This window comes from Cupressus sempervirens, chromosome 10 (genome assembly GCF_028749045.1).
Source record: "Cupressus sempervirens isolate cs-2001-9-10 chromosome 10, ASM2874904v1, whole genome shotgun sequence".
Taxonomy (NCBI): domain Eukaryota; kingdom Viridiplantae; phylum Streptophyta; class Pinopsida; order Cupressales; family Cupressaceae; genus Cupressus; species Cupressus sempervirens.
The window spans coordinates 87,821,410-87,843,720 of NC_143127.1; positions in this window are offsets into that span (position 1 = coordinate 87,821,410).

The window sequence follows — 22,311 nt, forward strand, 5'->3', positions numbered from 1 at the left end:
ATCTACCAAACAATGGTTTCTAATTCTTCCATTTAATTACAAATACTTTTGAGCATGAAGAACGATAAAACATAAACAAGGGTTTTCTAATTTCCAATTTGTATAAAGATTTTTGCTAAGAACAATGAACAACCAAATCCACACACAAGGTTTTCAATCATCAAATTGCTTACAAATTTTTTTTTAAATGAAGAATAATAATTATGCAAACTGGGGTTTCAAACCAGAAAAATTCTGAAAATAGAAATACAATAGACATGGAGATGATACGAATTCGAAGGATGGAAATCCACTGTAAAATTAAACCATGAGATCCTACCTGGATTTGATGCTACCACACAAACACACAAATGCATGAAGCACATGAGAAAACCCCTTCCTTTTGAAAAGCTTCCTTCTTTGAAAATCGCTTTTCCAAAACCCAGTTCATGCAAAATGAACTCTAGATCTCTGATAAAGAGTTCTCCCCTAATTTGGGGCTCTAATTGTGCAATCATGTGAAGGAACTCGCTGATCAATTTCTTTTAATTATCTTATTATCTTTTACATCTTCATGCACACTTTTAGCAATTTAAAATATCTTTATTAAATTAATTTTCTTTCTCATTTTAATTAATTTATTATATTTTAATTTCATGCATACGCTTTATGCAATTTAATTAAAATAAACTTTATTAAATAATTGTTTACTCTCTCTTAGTTAGTTTTCGAAGCATTTTTAATAATATATTTATTAATTTAATTAATAATATTATTTAGAGTTTATTATTTAAATAAAACTTCTAAATAATTATCATTAAATTAAGTAAATATAACTATGCCACAATTACAACCATAACTTTAACTTTAAATTTTATTCTTTTATTTAATTAATTCATGAGACATTTTTAATAATATATTTATTAACATAATTAATAACATTATTTAAAGTTTATTATTAAAAAAAAAAATCCTAAATAATTATCATTAGATTAAATAAATATAAATATGTAAAAAATGGAACTTTAATATAATTTTTTAACTTTAAATCTTTTATTTAAATAATTTCTCAATTAATTAAATATAATTGAATATAATTAAAAATTGAAATTTATTTATTAAATTTCCATTAAATCAAATCATTAAATTATCTTTTAATTTGATTTAATTATAACAAAAAATACAACAGACCCACAAAACCAAATACGACAATTCAACTGAAAGTCAAAGAACAAAGTCAAACTCCAACATCAAAGTCACAAATTCATGTCATTTGACAAATTCAAAAAGGTGAAACTAACTCAGATACTTGTCCTATTTTCTAGGACAATTGGCTTAAGGATAAGATTCAGACTCAAGAGTTATCTCCCCACTTATACCACTGAAATATTGCAATAGGATATGCTCATCCTGGCAATTCAAGGAAGTTGATACCCAAGACTTGTAATCTACATAAAATTCATGCATGTACAAACACATATATTCTAAACTAAACAAGAAATGGCAGGAAGTGGTACATCGTGTAGATCCTAATTAGCAGGCGACTATGACTCCCTCCCTTAACCACATCAAGAATGTCAAACATAAAGAAAACGTATATGTACACCGTACACATGCAAGTATGGGGTAAGTAACCATAGAAACTACATATAAATCATTCCTCTAACTAACATCATGAAAACCTTGAAAGTCATTATATGAACATATATATCATCATCGAAATAATCCTAAAATAATTGAAATAACTATTACCAAGGTAATTCATCATATAATCAACTGAGTATAAAATAATATCAAACAATCTCGAAAACAATGTCACTAATCATCAAGCATAAACATAAATTTGGCCTAAAAGAGTTTGGCAATATATTATGAAAAGTCAACTTGGGGTAGGCATTATAATTCACACATGAGTGAGGCTACAGCATTCACATTCACACATGAGGGTTTTTGTTTTTAACTTTTAAGCTCCTTGTAGTTAGGACTAAATTTCATGAATATAGAATCTTCTTTACTGTCATTTAAAAACTATCAAAAAACTTATATGACCATAGCCATTTTCTTTAGTTTGAAAATGGAGTACCCATTCTAGTAACAGTTCCTACAACTAAATGTGTAGCTCCTACAGATTATTTAGAAATTGACTTGAAAATGGTGTTATGGTTGCAACACCAATTCCTACATCTGTGTTTTTAGCTCCTATTGGTTATTTAGGAAATGGTGTTCCCACTCTAGAGAAATTTTTTTGCATTGTTCATATATGTGGTTCCAGTCCATTTTTGCCAATAAAATTTTCATTTAGTGATGTGTTGTATTGTTGTTCTTTTGCAAACTAGTCTTTTGTGGTTTATGTTGTGGGTGTTGGGATGAATCAAAAAATGTTGTTGTGGTTTGGCCAACCACTATTGTGTCTTAAATCATCTATATTTTCAAATCTTGCAAAAATCTAAATCAAATTTTGCAATGAAGGAGGCTGTGACATTCGCACATGAGTAGTGTTGTGGCATTCACACATGATTGAGATTGGGGCATTTGCATTCGCACATGAGAGTTTTTGTTTTTGACTTATAAGCTCATTGTAGTTAGGACTAAATTTTGTGAATGTAGAATATTCTTTATAGATGTCTAAAAACTATCAAAACACCTATATGACCATAGGCATTTCCTTTGGTTTGAAAATGGAATTCCCATTCTAGTACCATTTCTTCCGCATGTGTGTAGCTCCTATTGATTATTTAGAAACTGATTTGAAAGTGGTGTTATGGTTGCAACACCAGTTCCTACATCTTTTTCTTTAGCTGCTACTAGCCATTTAGGAACTGGTGTTCCCACTCTAGTGAATATTTTTTGCATTATTCATATACATGGTATTGGGATGAATCATGGTATGTTTTTCTGATTAGGTCAGTTGTTATTATGCCTTGAATCATCTACATTTTCAGATCTTACAAAAACCAAAATCAAATTCTACAATGAAGAAGGCTACAACATTCACACGTGAGTGGTACTATGACATTCACACATGAGTGAGGCTAAGGAATTCACATTCGAACATGAGGGTTTCATTTTTAAATTTTTAATTGCCTTGTAGTTTGGACTAAATTTCATGAATGTAGAATCTTCTTTACCATGGTCTAAAAACTATAAAAAATCTATATGACCATAGGCATTTCCTTTGGTTTGAAAATGACATTCTCATTCTACTACCAATTCTTGCACCTGTGTGTGTAGCTCCTACTAATTATTAGAAACTGATTTGAAAATGGTGTTATGGCTGCAATACCTATTCCTACACATGTGCCTTTAGTTCTTGATGGCTACTTAGGAAATGGTGTTCCCACTCTAGTAAAATTTATTTGCATTTTTCATATACATGGTGCCAGTCCATTTTTGCCAGTAAAATTTTCATTTAGGTTTTTTTTATAATGTTATCCTTTTGCAAGATAGTCTTTTATGGTTTACGATGTGGGTGTTGGGATGAATCAGGGTATGTTGTTATGGTTGGGCCAACCATGATTGTGTCTTGAATCATCTACATTTTTAAATCCTGCAAAAACCCAAATCAAATTCTACAATGAAGGAGGTTGCAACATTCACACATGAGTGGTGTTGTGGTATTCATACATGACTGATGCTACAACATTCACATTTGTACATGAGGGTTTTTTTTAAAAAACTTTTCAGCTCCTTGTAGTTAGGACTAAATTTCGTGAATGTAGAATCTCCGTTACCATGGTCTAAAAACTATCAAAAAACCTATATGACCATAGGAATTTCCTTTGGTTTGAAAATGGAATTTCCATTCTAGTACCATTTCCTACACATGTGTAGCTCCTATTGATTATTTAGAAACTGATTTGAAAATGGTGTTATGGTTGTAGTACCTACATCTTTGTCTTTAGTTGTTGCCAGCTATTTAGGAAATGGTGTTCCAACTCTAGCGAATATTTTTTGCATTGTTCATATATGTGGTGCTAGTCCATTTTTTTCTAGTAAAATTTGCATCTAGGTTGTGTTGTATTTTTATTCTTCTATAAGCTAGTCTTTTGTGGTTTATGATGTGGGTGTTGGGATGAATAAGGGTATGTTGTTGTTGTTGGACCAACCACTATTGTGTCTTGAATCATCTGCATTTTCAAATCCTCCAAATACCAAAATCAAATTCTACAATGCATGAGGTTGTGACATTCACACATGAGTGGTGCTACAACATTCACACATGAGTGAGGTTGCACCATTCACATTCGCACATGAGCTTTTTTTTTTTTAAATTTTAAGATCCTTGTAGTTAGGAATAAATTTCTTGACTGTAGAATCTTTTTTAACGTGGTCTAAAAACTATTAAAAAAATATATAACCATAGGCATTTCCTTTGGTCTGAAAATGGCATTCCCACTCTAGTACTAGTTCCTACACTTGTGTGTGTAGCTCCTGTTGATTATTTAGAAGCTAATTTAAAAATTGTGTTATGGCTACATCACCAGTTCCTACCTCTATGTCTTTAGCTCCTATTGGCTATTTAGGAAATGGTGTTCCCCCTCTAGTTATATTTCCTACTCCGATTTTGATAGCTCATGTTGATGATTTATAAATTAAACATTGGTTTAGTTTCCTAGCCCTTGGAATGTATAGAACTCATGGGTGATATGCTTTTTTACTCAAGTTTGTTATAATAAAAAATTCAAATCATTTTTTATGGTGTTAGACTTGTGTCATTGTGCCTCTTAGTGGATAATTTATAACTCATCTTTAAGTTGTTATTAAAATTGAAGGGAAGGATGCTTGGCTTTGACAAACAATAGTAATCTACAATACCTTTTGAATCAAAATGAAACATGTGTCTTTTTTGAAGAATCATGTAACTTTTGAATTATAAACCAGTCGTTCATTTTAAGGGGAAAATATAGAATAGTGAATAGACATCTCCCACAAAGACCAAAAAATAAGGCAAACTTTTGTGTGGATTGAAGTTAAAAGTTGAGACATAAGGGGATCTAGAAAAAAAATAGTTACAAGGGGCATAATCAGAGCCTCCATTATAACAATAAGAGATTTTTTTTCTTCATGTAGCACAATGTCAACAACACATGATTATGAGAATAGAATCAAGAGAAAGAGCCCATAGTTTAGCCAAATCAAAATCTTAGCTAGAGCACAACATCAAGAACCAAGTTCAAAATTCTTTGTATCATAGAAATTTTTGTAACTACTGGGAGTATTTAGATTTCTATCCATTTAGGATAGTAACTTTTGATCGGTAGTGTTGTCTTGCCTTTGTGAGTTTCTCCATATATCTGAGGTTTTGACTCTCGCCAACATAGTCTTATTTTGGCATAGTTCGCGATGTTGGATTTTTCTCTTGTTCAATATGCTCCTTAATTTATTTTATTATTGTGATTGAAATGTCCTTTCCATGATAAGTCAAGTTAGAAATCAATTTTGAAGTTCCTTGATTCTTGTTTTGGAAGAATGAAAGTCAAAAAGTCACAAGTCCTCTATTTTTGTAGGATGTGAAGTTTATTTTCATCCTTACAAGTTAAACACTTTCTTGTCTGTCTCATAATCATGCAAGGTAAAAAAAAATTACCCATTGTAGAACTTAGTATCCCTAATATAAGTGATGCAAACTCAACCTTTTTTCTTGGAATTTCTCCAAAGTCCTATATAATTTTTTTTAACATGTTCATGCCCTTGATGTACTTGCCATATGGATTATTAAGATGCACCATTAATCCATTACCTCACAATCTTGCAAAGCATATGCAATGGTTAGAATTGCATAATTAAGTCACAATAATGCAAGTTTATGGACACTCTCATGCAATATTACAAACTACACATATTCTTTAGCATTCCTCATTTTTGCAACAACCATATATGCATTGGTATTGAAAACATCATGCAACTATGCAGAAATTGGAAATGCAAACTTGCTTCTGCATTCAAAATTTTTGCACTAAAGATCAAAAATCCTAGGAGTGAACTTGGTGAGCATGTATGCATCTTGCAAATCACATAGCATTCTCACATCATTTTTCTACCCCTTCCAACCCCCCCCCCCCCCCCCCCACTCCTCACACCCACCCCCTTTTCCAACATTATAAGCATTGGATAAGTGGAGTGCCAATTTGTAGAAGAGGTAAAATGCTAACAATTTTCTTCATCTTGTATTCTACAATGTTTTCATATTGACATGAGGCATGCATATGGACTTTTTCCAAGCTTTTTCATATGCTTCCAAGTTGCAATTTCCACATGAGCTCTTCAAGTTCACAACTTTGCATCCTTAATATTGGTAGCATCCTTCTCTACTCTATACTACTTGCATACATGACTCTCACCTCGAAAAAATGTCCAAAGTGAAAACCTAAAAGCATTAAATGCACGCATGTAGATCAAGCTTTTGTAAAACTTTTTCTTTTCTCCTCATTTTCATGATCGTGCCTTCTAAGTACTCCTATGCTCCTTGAAGACCCAACCATTGTGATAGATATCTCAATTGATGTGTGAGCAATCTCATTTTCTTATTTATTCATGCACATATACAAGGTTTTTGGTTGGAAGTTATTCATGCACAATTTTGTTCAAATATCACAACAATTTGTTTCTAACATTTCCTTTTGCAGTCCTAGGTTTTCATTTGTTCATTTCATCCTTTTCACATATATAAAATGAACTCAGGACTTGAATAGTGAAATCACACTCTTTCTCAAAATTAGTTTTCACATTTGTGCGTTAAAGATTTTGAGTTTACATATGTAAATTCCATCTCACAATCTACATGTTGGTTACTATTATATATTGTAGTTCACAAATTTGTGGAAACTTGGTCTCTTTGTACACAATTTTCTATGTGTGAAATAACTATTGGTGTGGCTTTCTATTCTTTTTGGACACACTCACATATCTTGCAAACTGCATGTATACCTCTATATTTTGCATCTTTGCAATAGTCGTACATGTCAAAATTGTAGATTTTTCCATGCAGCCCTACGATATTTGTTAGTTGCAAAACCTGCATCTACATTTTACATTTCATTATTATTGTGCCTTGTAGGTTTTCAAACTACTCTCATTTTTGTAACCTTTGAATTGGCCTGCCTACTTCTATACTTAGAAATTTGACAAAATAATTTTCTGATAAACAAAGATCATGAAAACTTGTGCTTTTACTATGTCTTAGCTCACACATTGCCCCAAGAACACTCATATGAGCTCCAAGAACAAAGAAAATGCACCACAAATTCAAGGGGACAATGCCTTCCCCAAAAACCATATTCAATATGAATGAAATTTTAGATATTTATTTGGAACAAAAACATTTTAAATTTTGTAAAAAATAGATGATGCAGAGGATATGGTTTCACTTTCCAGGTGCATAGATGATAGTTGAATAGTAAATGAAACTCCTTTTTAAACTATTTTCCAATCTCTAGAGCTCATTATGACATGTGTAAAGTATTATGAACCTTAGAGAAAGAAGATTGTGGGTCTTAGAAATGAGGATTTCCTTGATATTTCTCCTAATAGCTCCTAGATTTCCTCATCATGCAAAATGTGTCATTAAGTATTGTTACTAATTTGGACTTATAAAATCTTGATCTTTGTCTAGGTTATGAGAAAGATTTAGTTGACCAGACCAAGATGATCTTCCTCAAGAATTCTTGTGGCCATCTTTAGGGGTGGTTTTCTGCTAGAGATTATGACTTGATCACTCTTTTCAACAAAATAATGAGCTACCCTATTGCAAGGAGATTTTGACCGTGGATGTTCAAAGTCATTGCCATCATCCTGGAAAACCAAGAATTAATTGACTAGGCAATCCTCATCAATGACACCTTGCAAAAATGAATATGGAAAGTGAGGCATTTACATTTTGTATGTCATGTCATGGAGGGATATTTTTTATATTGATAAAATATGGGTGTGGGAGTAAGGAAAATGAAGTTGTGTAAGTTTTATCCCCAATTGGAACTCAAAGAAAGCCAAAGACAAGAGGGATAATAATGCCTTCTTGTTTCATTTGATTAAATGGATGGAGAATGACATGAACATATGCATTTCTTTGGAGGATACAACTTCTATTTTTAAGTGGGGAATTGGTTCATCCAGCCAACTCATTACACACATTATGCCATCAGGCTAAGTAATGAAGGTTCAAGTCTTTGGTAAATGGTATATATTGGATAATATAATGTAATAATGGACTATGTTACTTGAATGTGAGGAAGTAGATGATAGAGGATTGATAGAGGATAGACGAGAAAAATCAAAGAGACATTTGTATGTGATCAAAGTATGCTATCCTATAGAATTATTTAGACATAAATGGTGTTGTCATCTAGTCCCTTTTTTGGATTATAATCCTCACATGTTTAATGTGAGGTAGTGAGTGAGCCTTCCTTGCTATAATTGGATTTGTAAGGTCTAGGTAGTGAACTTGAATGTAAGTGCATACTTATTGTACTAAATCCCCTAACATGGTATTACTTCTAGTAAATAAAATTGTGGTTATCATCCCAGGGTTTTACTTCTAGTAGAGAAATTTGTGGATTCCATCCCAGGGTATTACTTCTAGTAGAGAATTTTCTAGATTTCATCCACACTATGGATTTTCCCTTAACAAGTTTGCACAATAAAAATCATGGTGTCATAATCAATTGGTTAAAGCAAAAAGTTCCATAATATTGATTCACCCTCCATCCCCTCTTAGTGTTCATTGATTCTACCAAGGGGGTGGTCAACTTGTTCCAACACTCAGCTATAATGTGTTGCTCAATTTTTAAAAATGTTTTTTGCATCATGTTCGTTAGCCTCTACTATTATTCTTATGTTCTTCACCATGATGTCCATGTCATGATAAATATCACCCAAACATGGGCAATCTATATCAAGATACCTAATCATGTTCATGATGGGCTCAGTGAAGCTCAACTTATTTTTTAGAATTCCACTAATCATCATCATGGACCCATATTCTTACTTTTTGAGCTATTTTTGTGTTTGACTCCTTCCATACACTCCATGAGGTGTTGATAGATATACGACTTAAGACATCTCAAATATTCACCTGGGCTATCTTAAGGTGATTATGTGATATGTAAATTGTGTTTCAACAAATTAACAAGACATAAATAATACACATCATATTCAACTTTTAAAAAGTAAAAATATAAAACTAAAATTTAAATAATGCTAAACAATTCCAACTTCGAGGTCTTGAATATGGTTTGTAACATGTGATGATTAGTCGTAAACATTTAAGTCTCTCTAGCCTTAAGTTGATAAACATGTTTGAGCATTCAATTTGTGTATAATTTTATTGCATTATTAAATTTAGTGAGTGGAGTGATGCTATGTGGCATACATAGATCAAACTGCCCTCCAATGGTGAAGGCTAAGTTGTGCCTAAAACAAAGAATGTAGTTAAAAATGATTGATGACTAACAAAGTTGGTGGATCCTTGGAAACCATCTTTTCCTATCTTGTTTGGTCAGATTTGTTATCAGTTTCAATGTACTTGTATGGCATTTGCATCCAAATAGCAAGAAAGAGCATCTAATCTTTGTGAGCTTCATAGTTTTCTTTCCCTCAATTATATTCACAACATATCCATTGAGAATGATGAAGAACAACATTATTTTAATTTTTTTCATCACCATAATGTTTACAAATCATACATGAATGAAGAAGAAGCAAACTTAATGAAAAAAAAAACCAAGCCATACTTCTAGGGATATTTACAACTCACTTATATCTCGCAGAAGACAAAGCCCACCAAGAAATATGTTTGATTTCCCTATGACCCAATAATATTTAAGGATCTTTGGGCTCATATTTTAGGGTAATATTGAGTAGCTTAAATTTCTATTTATTCAATGTTTTATGGTAGATAATCAATTCCCTGGGCCTTCCCTATGTTGGATAACATATGTATTAACACATTTAGAAATGAGAATACTTTCCATAAACAAATAGCTAATGTTGAGAAAGAGTTTCTAAAAAATGATTATGCATTGCATTCAGTCTAATCACTCTATCCTCAAGAAGAAACAAAGTAAAAATAGCAATTATAAAGTACAACTCAAAATGTCAATTCAAAAGTATATATTTTCTATCATTTATTTTGATTATGGATGGCATATTTTGATCTTAAATGTCAGTAAAAAATTAGAAACACAATTGAATCCAAAAACATACAAAGGTCATACACAAAATTCCTAAAAACTCTTATAGTACTTACCCATAATAATGTCTTTTAGAACTATGGTGTACAACACAACATGTATGAACAAATACATCAAAATGTATAGGACTAAGCTAGTGAGAAGTATAAAGAAAACCATCATGTCAAATATATTTGAAGTTAAATAAGGGCAAATACTTTTTCTTCAAGATTGAAACTTTTTTTATATATATTGAGTGGCCTTAAAAATGTAAAATCTATTTGCTAGAACTTATAAACAATAAAAAGTGTCATCACTTCTATCATTAGGTTTCAATTTTTATCACATCTAACACCTTCTGTAGCTTATCATTATTTCTACCTCACAAACTTGTTAGGTTCTCCACTCCCAAATCCCCACTAGTTTGTGGGATCTCTTGTCCTACAAAGCACAAATTTTAAGCCATCTTCTTAGAGCAATCAATATCAACCATTGGATAATAAGGTCTATCCAATTTAACATATTTATTGTTGGCAAAGACAATTTTTCTTTGATCTTTTGATTGAAGATGTTATGTAAATATCAAGTAGAATTCATAGTAGCATCAGTTGAAGATGCTCGAATACATAGACGCAAGAGAAGAAGAGTTGCATATCATTTTTATAAATGTATTATTTATTCCAACTTCCATGACCAAGTAGAAATGAGTAGAGGAGCTTTCTTCAGACTCACCAATATTCTAAGGGTGAAATGGAGCATTAAAGATACAATAAATATGAAATTTGAAGAACAATTATTCATGTTCCTCCATGCACTTGGCCACAATCTAAGGAATCGTAAGATTGGCCATAACTTTGGTCACTCAAGAGAAATAATTAATCACTACTTCCACAAGGTCTTAAAGGCTATCATATCGCTCCATACTAGATACTTTTTGCCCCTTCTCCAACTACTCCCCTAGAAATTTTTGGGAAGGATCGTTTTGATCCGTACTACAAGGTAAATCTCCTAATGACATGTATTTTGTTGCTTTAGTCTATTTCTTCATATTTGACAATAATATCTCTTATGATAGGATTATACTGGAAAAATTGATGGAACCCATATACTAGTTACCATTGATGTGGACAACCAAGAAAAATATCATGATAGAAAAGGAAACATGTATCAAAATTTAATGGGTGTCTATTCATTTGACTATAAGTTTCAATATGTTCTTGCCAGTTGGGAAGGGTTAGCTATAGATAGTAGTGTTCTTGCTTCATCTCTATTGAGATAAAATTCACTTCTAGTCCCCCCTGGTTTATTAAATCATATTTTTAATGATTATACTATCATTATTCTAAAAGTTACTTTTATGCAAATTCCAATCTAAAAGTTGTTTTTCCTTTGTATAGGAAAATTCTATTTAGTTGATGTTGGCAATCCAAATCTTCATGGATTTCTTGCCCCTTATCGGTGTATGTGGTGCCACCTAAAAGAGTTTTCTAGAGAAAACCCAATAAAAATGCACATGAGTTATTTAACCACCAAAACTTCTCTCTTGGGAATGTGATTGAGCACACATTTGGTATTTTGAAGTAGTGTTTTCCTATCCCAAGACATGTGATGTCCTATACTATGAACAAGATATAGATGATTGGGGAAGTTTTTGAGATGAAATAGCATGAAGGATGTGGGAGGACTATAGATCTTGATAGTAGTTGTTCTTTTTACTCACATTGAAAAAAAAATTGTTGGATTTTTCTTTCATTAAGTAAACTATTGGTTACTTTATTGGTGACCTCTTAATAGAAGTTGTGTTGAATGGATTTTCCTGGTGTAAATTCCATCTTAAATTAGGTAGCATGCAACATGTCTCGAAACAAAACATACAATGGTCAAGAAATCACAATTTCACATAATTTTAGAATATTGGATGGAATGCAACATACATGGTCATGCCTTTACCTTTACTATTAATCACATTTTTGTGTCCCAAAAGATATGATACATTTCAGTGCTTAGTTGCAATAAAAACTCATTATTAATTTGTTTCATACTTAGAGAGCAAATTATTTTGGTTACTTGATAGTAATTTTGACATATTAGCAACTGATTTAGTTAAATGTTCCAAATATTAGCCAAACTTATCAACCTTACTCATATCAATTTTTTGGCACTAAAATTAACATAGTAGATATTTAAGTTTCACATGGTTAGATATGATCTTTTACTATTTTGAATCTGATTGAACATGTGTTTACTTTTAGTTATTTTCATTACATATAGTGAGGTCTCGATACAGCTACAATTTCAAATTGGTATCCTTAATTCAATTTTAATTTTGAAGATAAAGGTCCCCCTTATTTGAAGTATTTAGAGAGAAGGGATCTATCTTATAGATAGATGTCAAATTCATTAGCATCATAATACTATATATTGAGTCTATAGGACAACACAATAGAGAGTGGGTGCATAGGCATTCATATTCCTGTATTGGTCAAAATTTCATAGTGATCAATGGTTTTCATGTATCATAGGCATAGCTCAGTAGATTAATGATTCATGTTCATGGTGTATAAACAAAAATATTTAGCAATTTCAGTTGACACTAGTGTCATGTTATTTACAACAAAAAAACCAAGTTGTGTGTGCATTCAATGTTTTTATAGGACCCACCATTCACTAATGCTATTGAGTTGACTGATGCAATAAGATTTCACCCCTATGGTCACATCTACCATAATTGATGCACTCCATACTGACAATCAATGCTTACTGTGGGGACTCAAAAGTAGCTGATACTATATCTAGCATTGAACAACTATCTAGAGGTCTTTTCCAAGAAGTTATTCAATCATTTATGTGCAATACACTTGCAATCAAATGAATATCACTTTCCTCAGTTGACACTTTTGTCCATGGAAAACCTTCTTTGTGAAACCATTTGGCATGTCCATGGTGATAGTTCTATGAGTAGTGTTGTTTAGTAGTATTTTCTAGATTTGTTTAACTTGTGAATGAGATTCTTGTGCCAGTGATTGCTAGAGGACTTTGTAGATATAGAGGTTTCCTACACATAGAGGAGAATTTCATTGAGACCATATTCCTATAATCTTTTTGATTTTGGATTTGTTTTTGATGTCCTTTAGTTCCAAGATAAATACTTACAGTAGAGTTTTTTTTCCAAGCTATTTAATCTCTACCTTCATTGTTGTTATAGTATTTCTCATTTCATTGGAATAGAGAAACATGACACTTAAAGTGCATAACTTTTGTTTCATGTACTTGTTAGGATGTCCTTGATCCTCATTTGAGCCTTGATATTGACTGGAGTTGTATGGTGGTGGAAATTAACATATTGGGGGTTTTTGACACATCTTTTTAGTAGGAAAGAAGATCATACCTATAGACACCTAAATCTAATTACATCATTAATGTTAGAATTCTTTAGAATAACTGAGAGGGGGGGTGAATCAGTTATCCAAGGTCTAAATGCCCTAATAATACTTTTTCATAAATTATAGTGATCCCATTAAACTATTCATCCATCCAAGCTTAAAACACCCATCTTAGCAAGTTACAGCAAATCAACATGCAGGAATGAAACATGCAAGATCAACACATGACACAATGATTTACGTGGAAACCCAATTTGGAAAAAACCACCAGTAACATGCTACTCAATTCTCACTCTTTTGAAGTGATGCCTTGTTAAAGGCTTGCCCTGTTAAAGGCTTACAACACACTATTAAATGTGACCTTGTTAGAGGATTTCACCATACTATTAGGAATGGGCCTGGTCAAAGGACTTTGGAACAATCACTTGGAATGTCACCTTGTTAAAGGACTTATAACATGGCTATTAAACGAACCTAAGTCCATAGGATTTAAACTAATTGTTACAATTGCTAGAGAGTAACAATAATGGCTTTTGATCTGATACAACTTACAACATATCTTGTAGATTATAGATCACACTTTGGTTCAATCCTTTGCCTGGCTTTAATCACTGCAGCTCTAACAGCTTGTCTTCCTCTCAAGCTTCATCTCCTTGAGTCTTCTTGCTCATCATACCAATGCAATCATCCCTATGGTCATCTATCGAAATAGAGTTTATGTGCTTTCTTCCCCCTTAGTACCTTCTTCAGCACTTCATGCTTTCATGCTTGACCAACCTTCTTGTTTCCTAACCTTATGACTCCTTAAATAGAAATTTGGAATACCTTTCCCACTCGATTCTCCCTCTCAAAATTTAGGGTTTCAATAGATTAGGTATGATACAATGTATCTATCCCATATCTCATCTTCATCTAGAAAATGTTTTACATAGAGTTCTGTGCCACTAGCTCATCATTCTTATCTTCTATCTGGTTTACAGAATTCTAGGTAACAACCATGTTAGCTTAGATCTAGTGAATCTTTGACTTTCAAAATAATGCAGCAACTTAGCACTATTGATTTACTGATGCTCAATTTCCTCTTTGTTACTCGGCTCCTGTATTCTGCTCAGCATCTCATCTTCACTCGGCACCTAATCTTTGCTCGGCACTTGAAGATCACTTGGAACAATCTAAAGATGAACCTTCTCAGCTTCAACTATGAATCTGTTCGACACTAACTAGATTGCTCAGCTCTCTCTAATGAAGTTAGTTAGGCTTTACAAATGACTTAGCTAAACCTTACATCTTTGATGTGTTTTAGTGTGTCCATTCTCTTTGTCTTAGAGTATGTCAACAATACACTATTTCATCAACGGCTTAGCTGATCCTTGTACTTTATTACAACATCATAACTTCAACCTTTCTCTAGGTGATCTAGTTACATCTTATTGATTGCCTCCTCCTTGTCAATCAACTAATTGATAGTATTTGGATCACTAAAGCAATTGTCATTCCTGCAAGTAGCAAGTTTGACATCAACGACAAAACAATGATTGAAAACATTATATACCAGTTCCATATCTTCATTCATGATCTCTTCAATCATTTCCAAAAATTAAGTAATCTTATTTAGTCATCTTCTAGGATATTATTGATTAAATATTTAATATTTAATTAATTAATCATCATCCCCTAGTTAATTAACTATAGTCCAATTCATAAAATTAAATGATAACCCAAAATCAATTCATCAATTAAATCTTCATTCCTCTATTAAATTAAATAAATGCATAAATCTATTTAATTTAATCTCTTATTCTCTTTTATTAAAAAAATCATTTAGTAAATCAATTCCTAACCCCTAACCATCCCTAAACCCTATCATTATCCAAATCCAACCCATTCATCCATGTTAACCCTGTTTAGCCAGCTAATTAACCGACCTCATTAAGTCCCAACCCACTTGCCTCCTAATCCTATCCTACTTCAAGCCTAATACACCTCCTAAACATGTGCACAACTTTAAACATGGGTTAAGACTTTGTAACTCAAGCCAAAATCAAAGTCCTCTCCCACCCTCTTACATTCCTATTCAACAATATTAATGGCTCTTACATGCCTTAATGGCCCTTAAATGCCTCTTACATCCCTCTTCCACACTCCTCCTCCCTCATAACTCCCTTTAACCACCCTTTTGACCCTCTTCCACTATCAAATCCCCTTTTCACACTTGTCAAAAGGATATGGATTTGAAGAAGCATAATCCATGTACTTCCCCTTCCTTGTATCCTAGCCCTTCCTCACCAAATTTCCATCTTTGTACCTTGGCCCTCCATTTCACTACCCCTTGGCCTATAAATGAAACCTTCCCCCTTTATAATTCATATCCAACTCTCATATAAAAATATAATGTCCCTTTGAAGAACAAGTCATCAAAGCTCACCCTTACCATGAAAAAACCCATACTCACCCCATACACCATATTTTATCCCTTTGAAGGTTCCTATCCATTGAAGATTTGTATCACGTTTGAGCATACATCCATCATTGTTTGGACCCATCGAACATCAAGGTTGCACTTTGGGAGCTCACCATTCTTGGTTTTCCTTCCTCTATAGTGTTTCCTTTGTCTTACCATTAGTATTGTTGTTTAATATAGTTTGTCAATTTTAGATTCGTTTTGATGTTCCTTAACACACTAGATTTCATAGCATACATTCTAACATGCCTAGTGGGACCCCACATTTGGGTCACTTTTGATCATATTTTGCACTTACATTTGTTAATTAACCAAACTAATGTATTGTGTCTTTTGTTTTGTGTGTCAGGTTTTTAACACTATTTGTAGGTATATTCATCCCAATCCAAGAAATGCACTCCCAACCATATCATCCATTTTCTACTAGCTCAACCTAAAAACACATAATTTTCATGAGCCTGCAGCTATGAGTTTGTAGGAAGAACTTCATGAGATTTTGAACCTGTGAAGGTGGGATCGACTCTATTAGATTATTTATCTACCACATGGCCACTAAATTCCTTTTCCCCATTCCTGCCCCCGCTCTAGCTATGGGAACACTTGTTATTGCTAGTGGGTTTTCTTGCAAAACTTATAGGATCGCTCTATCAAGCCATTCATTCTAAGGAATCCTATTTAAATTTCTTCCCTCAAACCTACAATTAAACCTATTAGTGGGAATGCCTACTAAATTAGTAGGATCGCATTATTACAGGTATGCTCTATAAGTATCTCATCCATGGCTAAAAAATTCCTCTATTTTTTTTATCAATTATTGTACCATGATCCTGCACTGTTTGATTGGTTTCCTTGGCTATAGGATTGTAGGATGATTCCTATAGGTTTTCTAGTTTTTATTAACCTATTCATGTTGGATTCTCGCAGGGAGATAGTTTGTAGGTGTGTTCTTAGATTCTGATCTTTAACTTTCCATTTGTAGGTTTACAATAGTTTTTTGCAAAATTCAAATCTTGAATGCCATAAAGACAAATTAACATGTTTTTTCAATGAAATGAATGATTAAGTAGTTAAAAAAAATCTTGAATATCAAGTATTAAAAAGAGTGAATGTGATGAACTTTTAGTTTGGGCATTAGCACACAATGTGGATGAAGCATTTCAAGTTTGGTGATTAAAAAAAATTCACACAATCTTGAATGACCTAAAGTAAATCACTCTTATTCCCATTTTTTTCAAAGCTTTCACATGAATGATTTTCTTATGTTGACCATCATTGTTTCAAGTAGTCAATAGGATGGACACACTAGAAGCTTAAAAAATAGATTGAATCAAGTGTCTTGTGTGTCTTGAGATGGTGCCTTTTTGATGACGGGCCACACCACCCGTACCAACTCACAACCAAAAATACAATAATATGGAGACAAGAGAGATGACAAAATGCTTCATAAAACTTCTATTAATACTTGAAATTCATTAGAATATTCTCCAAATGGAAAAACTCCAAATTCTTACAATATAAGAGAGATTGCTCGCTAAGAGCTTCTACAAGAAATTACATCCAAAGAGCTTCTATTTCTCCAACTTCCATTAGAAGAGCTTCCATTTCTCGAACTTCCTTACAAATGATAATAGGCCTTTTGTAAATAGGCACTTACCACCCAAGGCATGATTTATCCACAACATTCTAGAATCTCCACAACCTTCTACAATATCTACAACCTTCTAGAATTTCCACCTAAATACAACTAAGCACCACTATGTGACCCAATTAGAAAATTACATTTATTTTGTGGATCACAACAAATATTAAATGCATGATGCAACCTACACACCTCAATTAATGGAATAACAACTATTTTTATTATTTTTCTATGCATGATGCCACCTACACATCTCAATTAATGGAATAACAACTATTTTTATTATTTTTCTATTTACGCCACCTATGCATCTTGAAAATAGAAATTCCTTTTTTCTCCTTTTTCCCTTATTTTATTTTTAAATTATTTTTCCTTCTATTTTCGTCACTTTCTCTCTCCTCCACAATTTTTTTTTTTTTCTAATAATTTAATTTTCCCATGCAAGATGCTCCTGCATCACTTTTAGCACATCTTTGACTTGTCTATTTCTTACAAACTAGGACCATTTAAATACATGATGCATGTATCAAAATTTATTAGCAATATTATCCACAACAACCTAGGAGTGCTTCTAGTGAGTTCATCATCCTCTAGGAAGCATGTACCCTTTGTACAGAAGCTCAAAATGATAAAACACTCTGACTAGTATATAAATAAGAGGAAGGGTAAACTTTCTTGCTCCCTAAGGAAAGTTTGGGTGGAGTGTTTCTAGGGTAGCCTGAGGTGGGAAAACTTTCCCATGATTTTAGCATGTTTGGAATAGATTCTCAAGTGGATCACATACATAACAAACAAGTGGCTAACTCCATAGATCTAATTACAAACCAACTTAGTAGCCACCCTTTTATCCTTGGTATGTTATCTGTGTTGTAAGGGAATCAACATCCCTCAAGATTACTCATCATCGTGCTCCCCTAGTAGAGGCATAAGGTTACTTGGGTTTCATCTCCAAGAGTCACTATCCCCACAGAAGGGGACTTCCATTTGTCATGCCATGAAGGTTCTTTGATGTGTATCATTTGTTGATTGACTCTTGCATCAACTCACCTCTTCTATGAGAGGGACATATTGCACTATAATTAGGAGACATTAAGTTGTGGGTCATGGAATAATATATTGAAACCAAACTGACCTTAGGGATAAAAGTGTGCTTGAATTGTCTTATTTGTGCAAAAGGCCTTGTGACAAATATTTGTAGAACATACACATTTGTTCTTACTATCAAACCTTTTTCTAAAGAGATCACTTGTCTATCTCTCTCAAAGTTGATTTTTCCTTTGAGAGATTGTTTGCTCACAATATGTTGTATCCATAATAAAAAGGGTCTTTGTCTTTTTATTTCAAAATGGTTGTTAGCAAGTCTATTTGCAACAACCTTAAGACTAGTTGGTTTTACTTCACCTCTTTTAAAAAAAAGCCATTTTATTATCTTTTGATAAACCCCATTTCTTGGACCTATATGCTATCCAAAAGATCTATGTTTTCCAACCCAAATTAAAAAGTATACTTAGTGTAGTCACTACCTTAACCCATGGTTGTGATAAACCTAGTAGAGATACCTTATGTCAAATCACCAAAACCCAAGTTCAAAAAGGTCAAGCTTCCACAAACAATAGTTTATAGAGTGATAGAGGCAGAATGCAAAAAGCATACCCCTAATTTGAGACTTGCCAGGCTAGATCAAATTGAGAAAGAAGGTGTTGAATTTTCTCTACAAAATTTGAAGTTGTTGAAGTTTCTCTACAAACTATAGTGCCCACCTAAAGTTTTCTTTTCCATTATATTTACTCAACTCATTTATGCCTATTTAATGCATGCATTAGTTTCAAGGAGATTGAATTTATAATTATGACATTATTTCATGATCCGGATTACATGTATAGCAACAAAGAATTACTTAGTTTATTATATTTCACATGTTGATTATTGATTATGATTACTAGCACATTAATAATGCTTTAATGCTTTTTAATTAATAAATGTGGTTACTTTCAAGATGATGTCAAATGATGAGTTTTCATGTTTGAATATGTGGTGATTCATATACAATATTTATTATAGTACTTACCCCATACTTGCATGTGTATGGTGTGTGTGTGTGTGTGTGTGTGTGTGTGTGTGTGTGTGTGTGTTCGTTTTAATTTTTTGTTTGTCATGTTTGATGTGGTTAAGGGAGGGAGTTGTAGTCACCTACTAGTTGGGATCTACATGATGTACCGCTCCTTGCCATTGTTGTTTAGTTTAGATATATTTATATACATGTACATGCTCATCTTTTATAGGTACTAGGCATCAACTTCTCTGAATTGTCAAGATGAGCGTGCCCTATCACAATAACTCAATAGTAAGAATGAAGAGATAATATTCAGGTCCAATCTCAGCCATAGCCTAAATACTTGTCTTGCAAGGAGGACTCATAACTAACTTTTCACCCTTTTTAAAACTCATGAGTTTATCTTTGTTTGTGTTGTTTGATTTTGAGTTTTGGTCTATTTTGGTAATGTTGTATTTACGTGGATTTCACTATGTGATTTATTTGGTAAATGATTTAATTATAATATTTGAGTTAATTATATACTTAAATATAATTTGATAAAAATAATATATTAAAGCATGAAAATATTTAATTAATTAAAAAATTGATTAAATATGTGCTTTAATTTAAAAGTCTAAATTTAGAAAATTAGTTAAAGAAATTAGAATATGATGATATCTAATTAATTATTAATTAATTAAATATGTACTTCAAATTAAAAGATTTAATTTAAAGTTTAAATTAAGTTGGACAAAAAGAGAATTAAAATATTAAAATATTAAAGATTTAATATTGCTTTATTATAATTATTTATTTAATAATAATTAAATTAGAGTTACATTTAAATAATGAGTTTTGATTATTATTAATTTAAATAATAAACTACAATTTAATTAGTGCTTGCATTAATTAATAAACTAGAGGAAAATAAAATATAAAAGAATGAAATTTAAAGATAAAGTTTTAGTTCTAATTGTGGCATAGTTATATTTATTTAATTTAATGATAATTATTTAGGAGCTTTATTTTAATAATAAACTCTAAATAATATTATTAACTAAATTAATAAATATATTATTAAAAATAATTCAAACATTAATTAAAGAGAGAAAGCTAATTATTTAAATTAAGATATTTTGTAATTAAATATCTAAAAGAGTTGTGCATGAAAATGTAAAAGGTAATAAAGAAATAAATAGTAATTGATAACTGAGTTCGCTCTCATGATTGCACAATCAGAGCCCTAATTTAGAGGAAACCTATTTATTAGAGATCTAGAGCTCATTTTGGAATTACACAGGCTTTGGAGAGCAAAAATTTGAAATTGGATCAAAAGAAATTTTGAAAATTTCAGAAGGTTTAGATTTGCATGCATTCACAAATTGTCTCAGATTTTAGCTGTGGTTTTGAGGTAGGGTTTGAAAATCTTTTATAAAATTTTATTGAAAGATCTGTTTACTTTGCGTCTTCCTAGGTGTTTGCATATTGCTTATTAATTTACTATATTGATTATTGAATAAAGAATTATGTTGTAGATTTTGAAAAGGAAAACTTATTAATCAAGAAAATTTGATTGAGAAAAATTATTAAAAAATTGTAAAAAATTATTAAAACTGTATTCATATAAATCCCTTTCTAATATAACTAAAATTTGATTATTGAAAATTGGAAGAAAACAATAAGTTGAACAGGGTTTCAACTTTAAATTTGCCATTAGAACTATGAAATTATCATGAATTTTCTAAATATAGATAAAATTTATTCTTATATCTAAAATAATTTAATTGCAAAATTTATTGGAAAAAGGAAAAAAGATTAATTGAAAGGAAAACATGTTGTAACTAAACTTTTGCATGCATGTGAAAACAAATATGCTGAAAATAGAAAGCTAAGAATAGTATGGTTACATGCATGTGAAAATAAATAAACTAAAAATATAAATGCATGTGAAAACTAATATGTTAAAAATAGAAAGCTAAGTATAGTATGGTTACATGCATGTGAAAACAAATATTATAAAAATAGAAAACTAAGTATAGTATGCTTGCATGACTTGAGAGATCAAAGACATGAGAAAATACTAATTGCATGTTTATTTTTTATTTTATAAAAATTTAATTTCATTTTTAAATTTATTAATTTTTTTAAAAGTAAACTAATAATAATTATTAATTAATTTCAAAAATTAAATTATACAACTAATTTAGTTAAAATGGATGTTAGTATTAGTGATTATTTAAATCAAATTAAATTCTTAGTTGCATATAAATAATTTTATATTTATTAATGCAAGAAGAAAGATAATAAATAAATATTTATAATTTTATTATATTTTAAGGGAAGTTGTGGTGGAGTTCACTTTGTAATCATTTAGTTAATAACTATTTGACTTTATGAGAGAATTTGTAAATAATTAAATTAAATTAATAATTTTATCTCTAGTTGCATTATGAATTAAAGGAAAATTAAATGTTAATGTTGGACTTAAATAGAAGTCAAATTAATATTTTAGAAATGAAATTGATATTAATATTTAATCTAATAAGATACATTTATGTTATTAATTAAATCATTTATGATTTAAGATTATTTAAATCAATAACATGATATTTTATATGCACAAAAAGATTGGATTTTTAAATACTTAT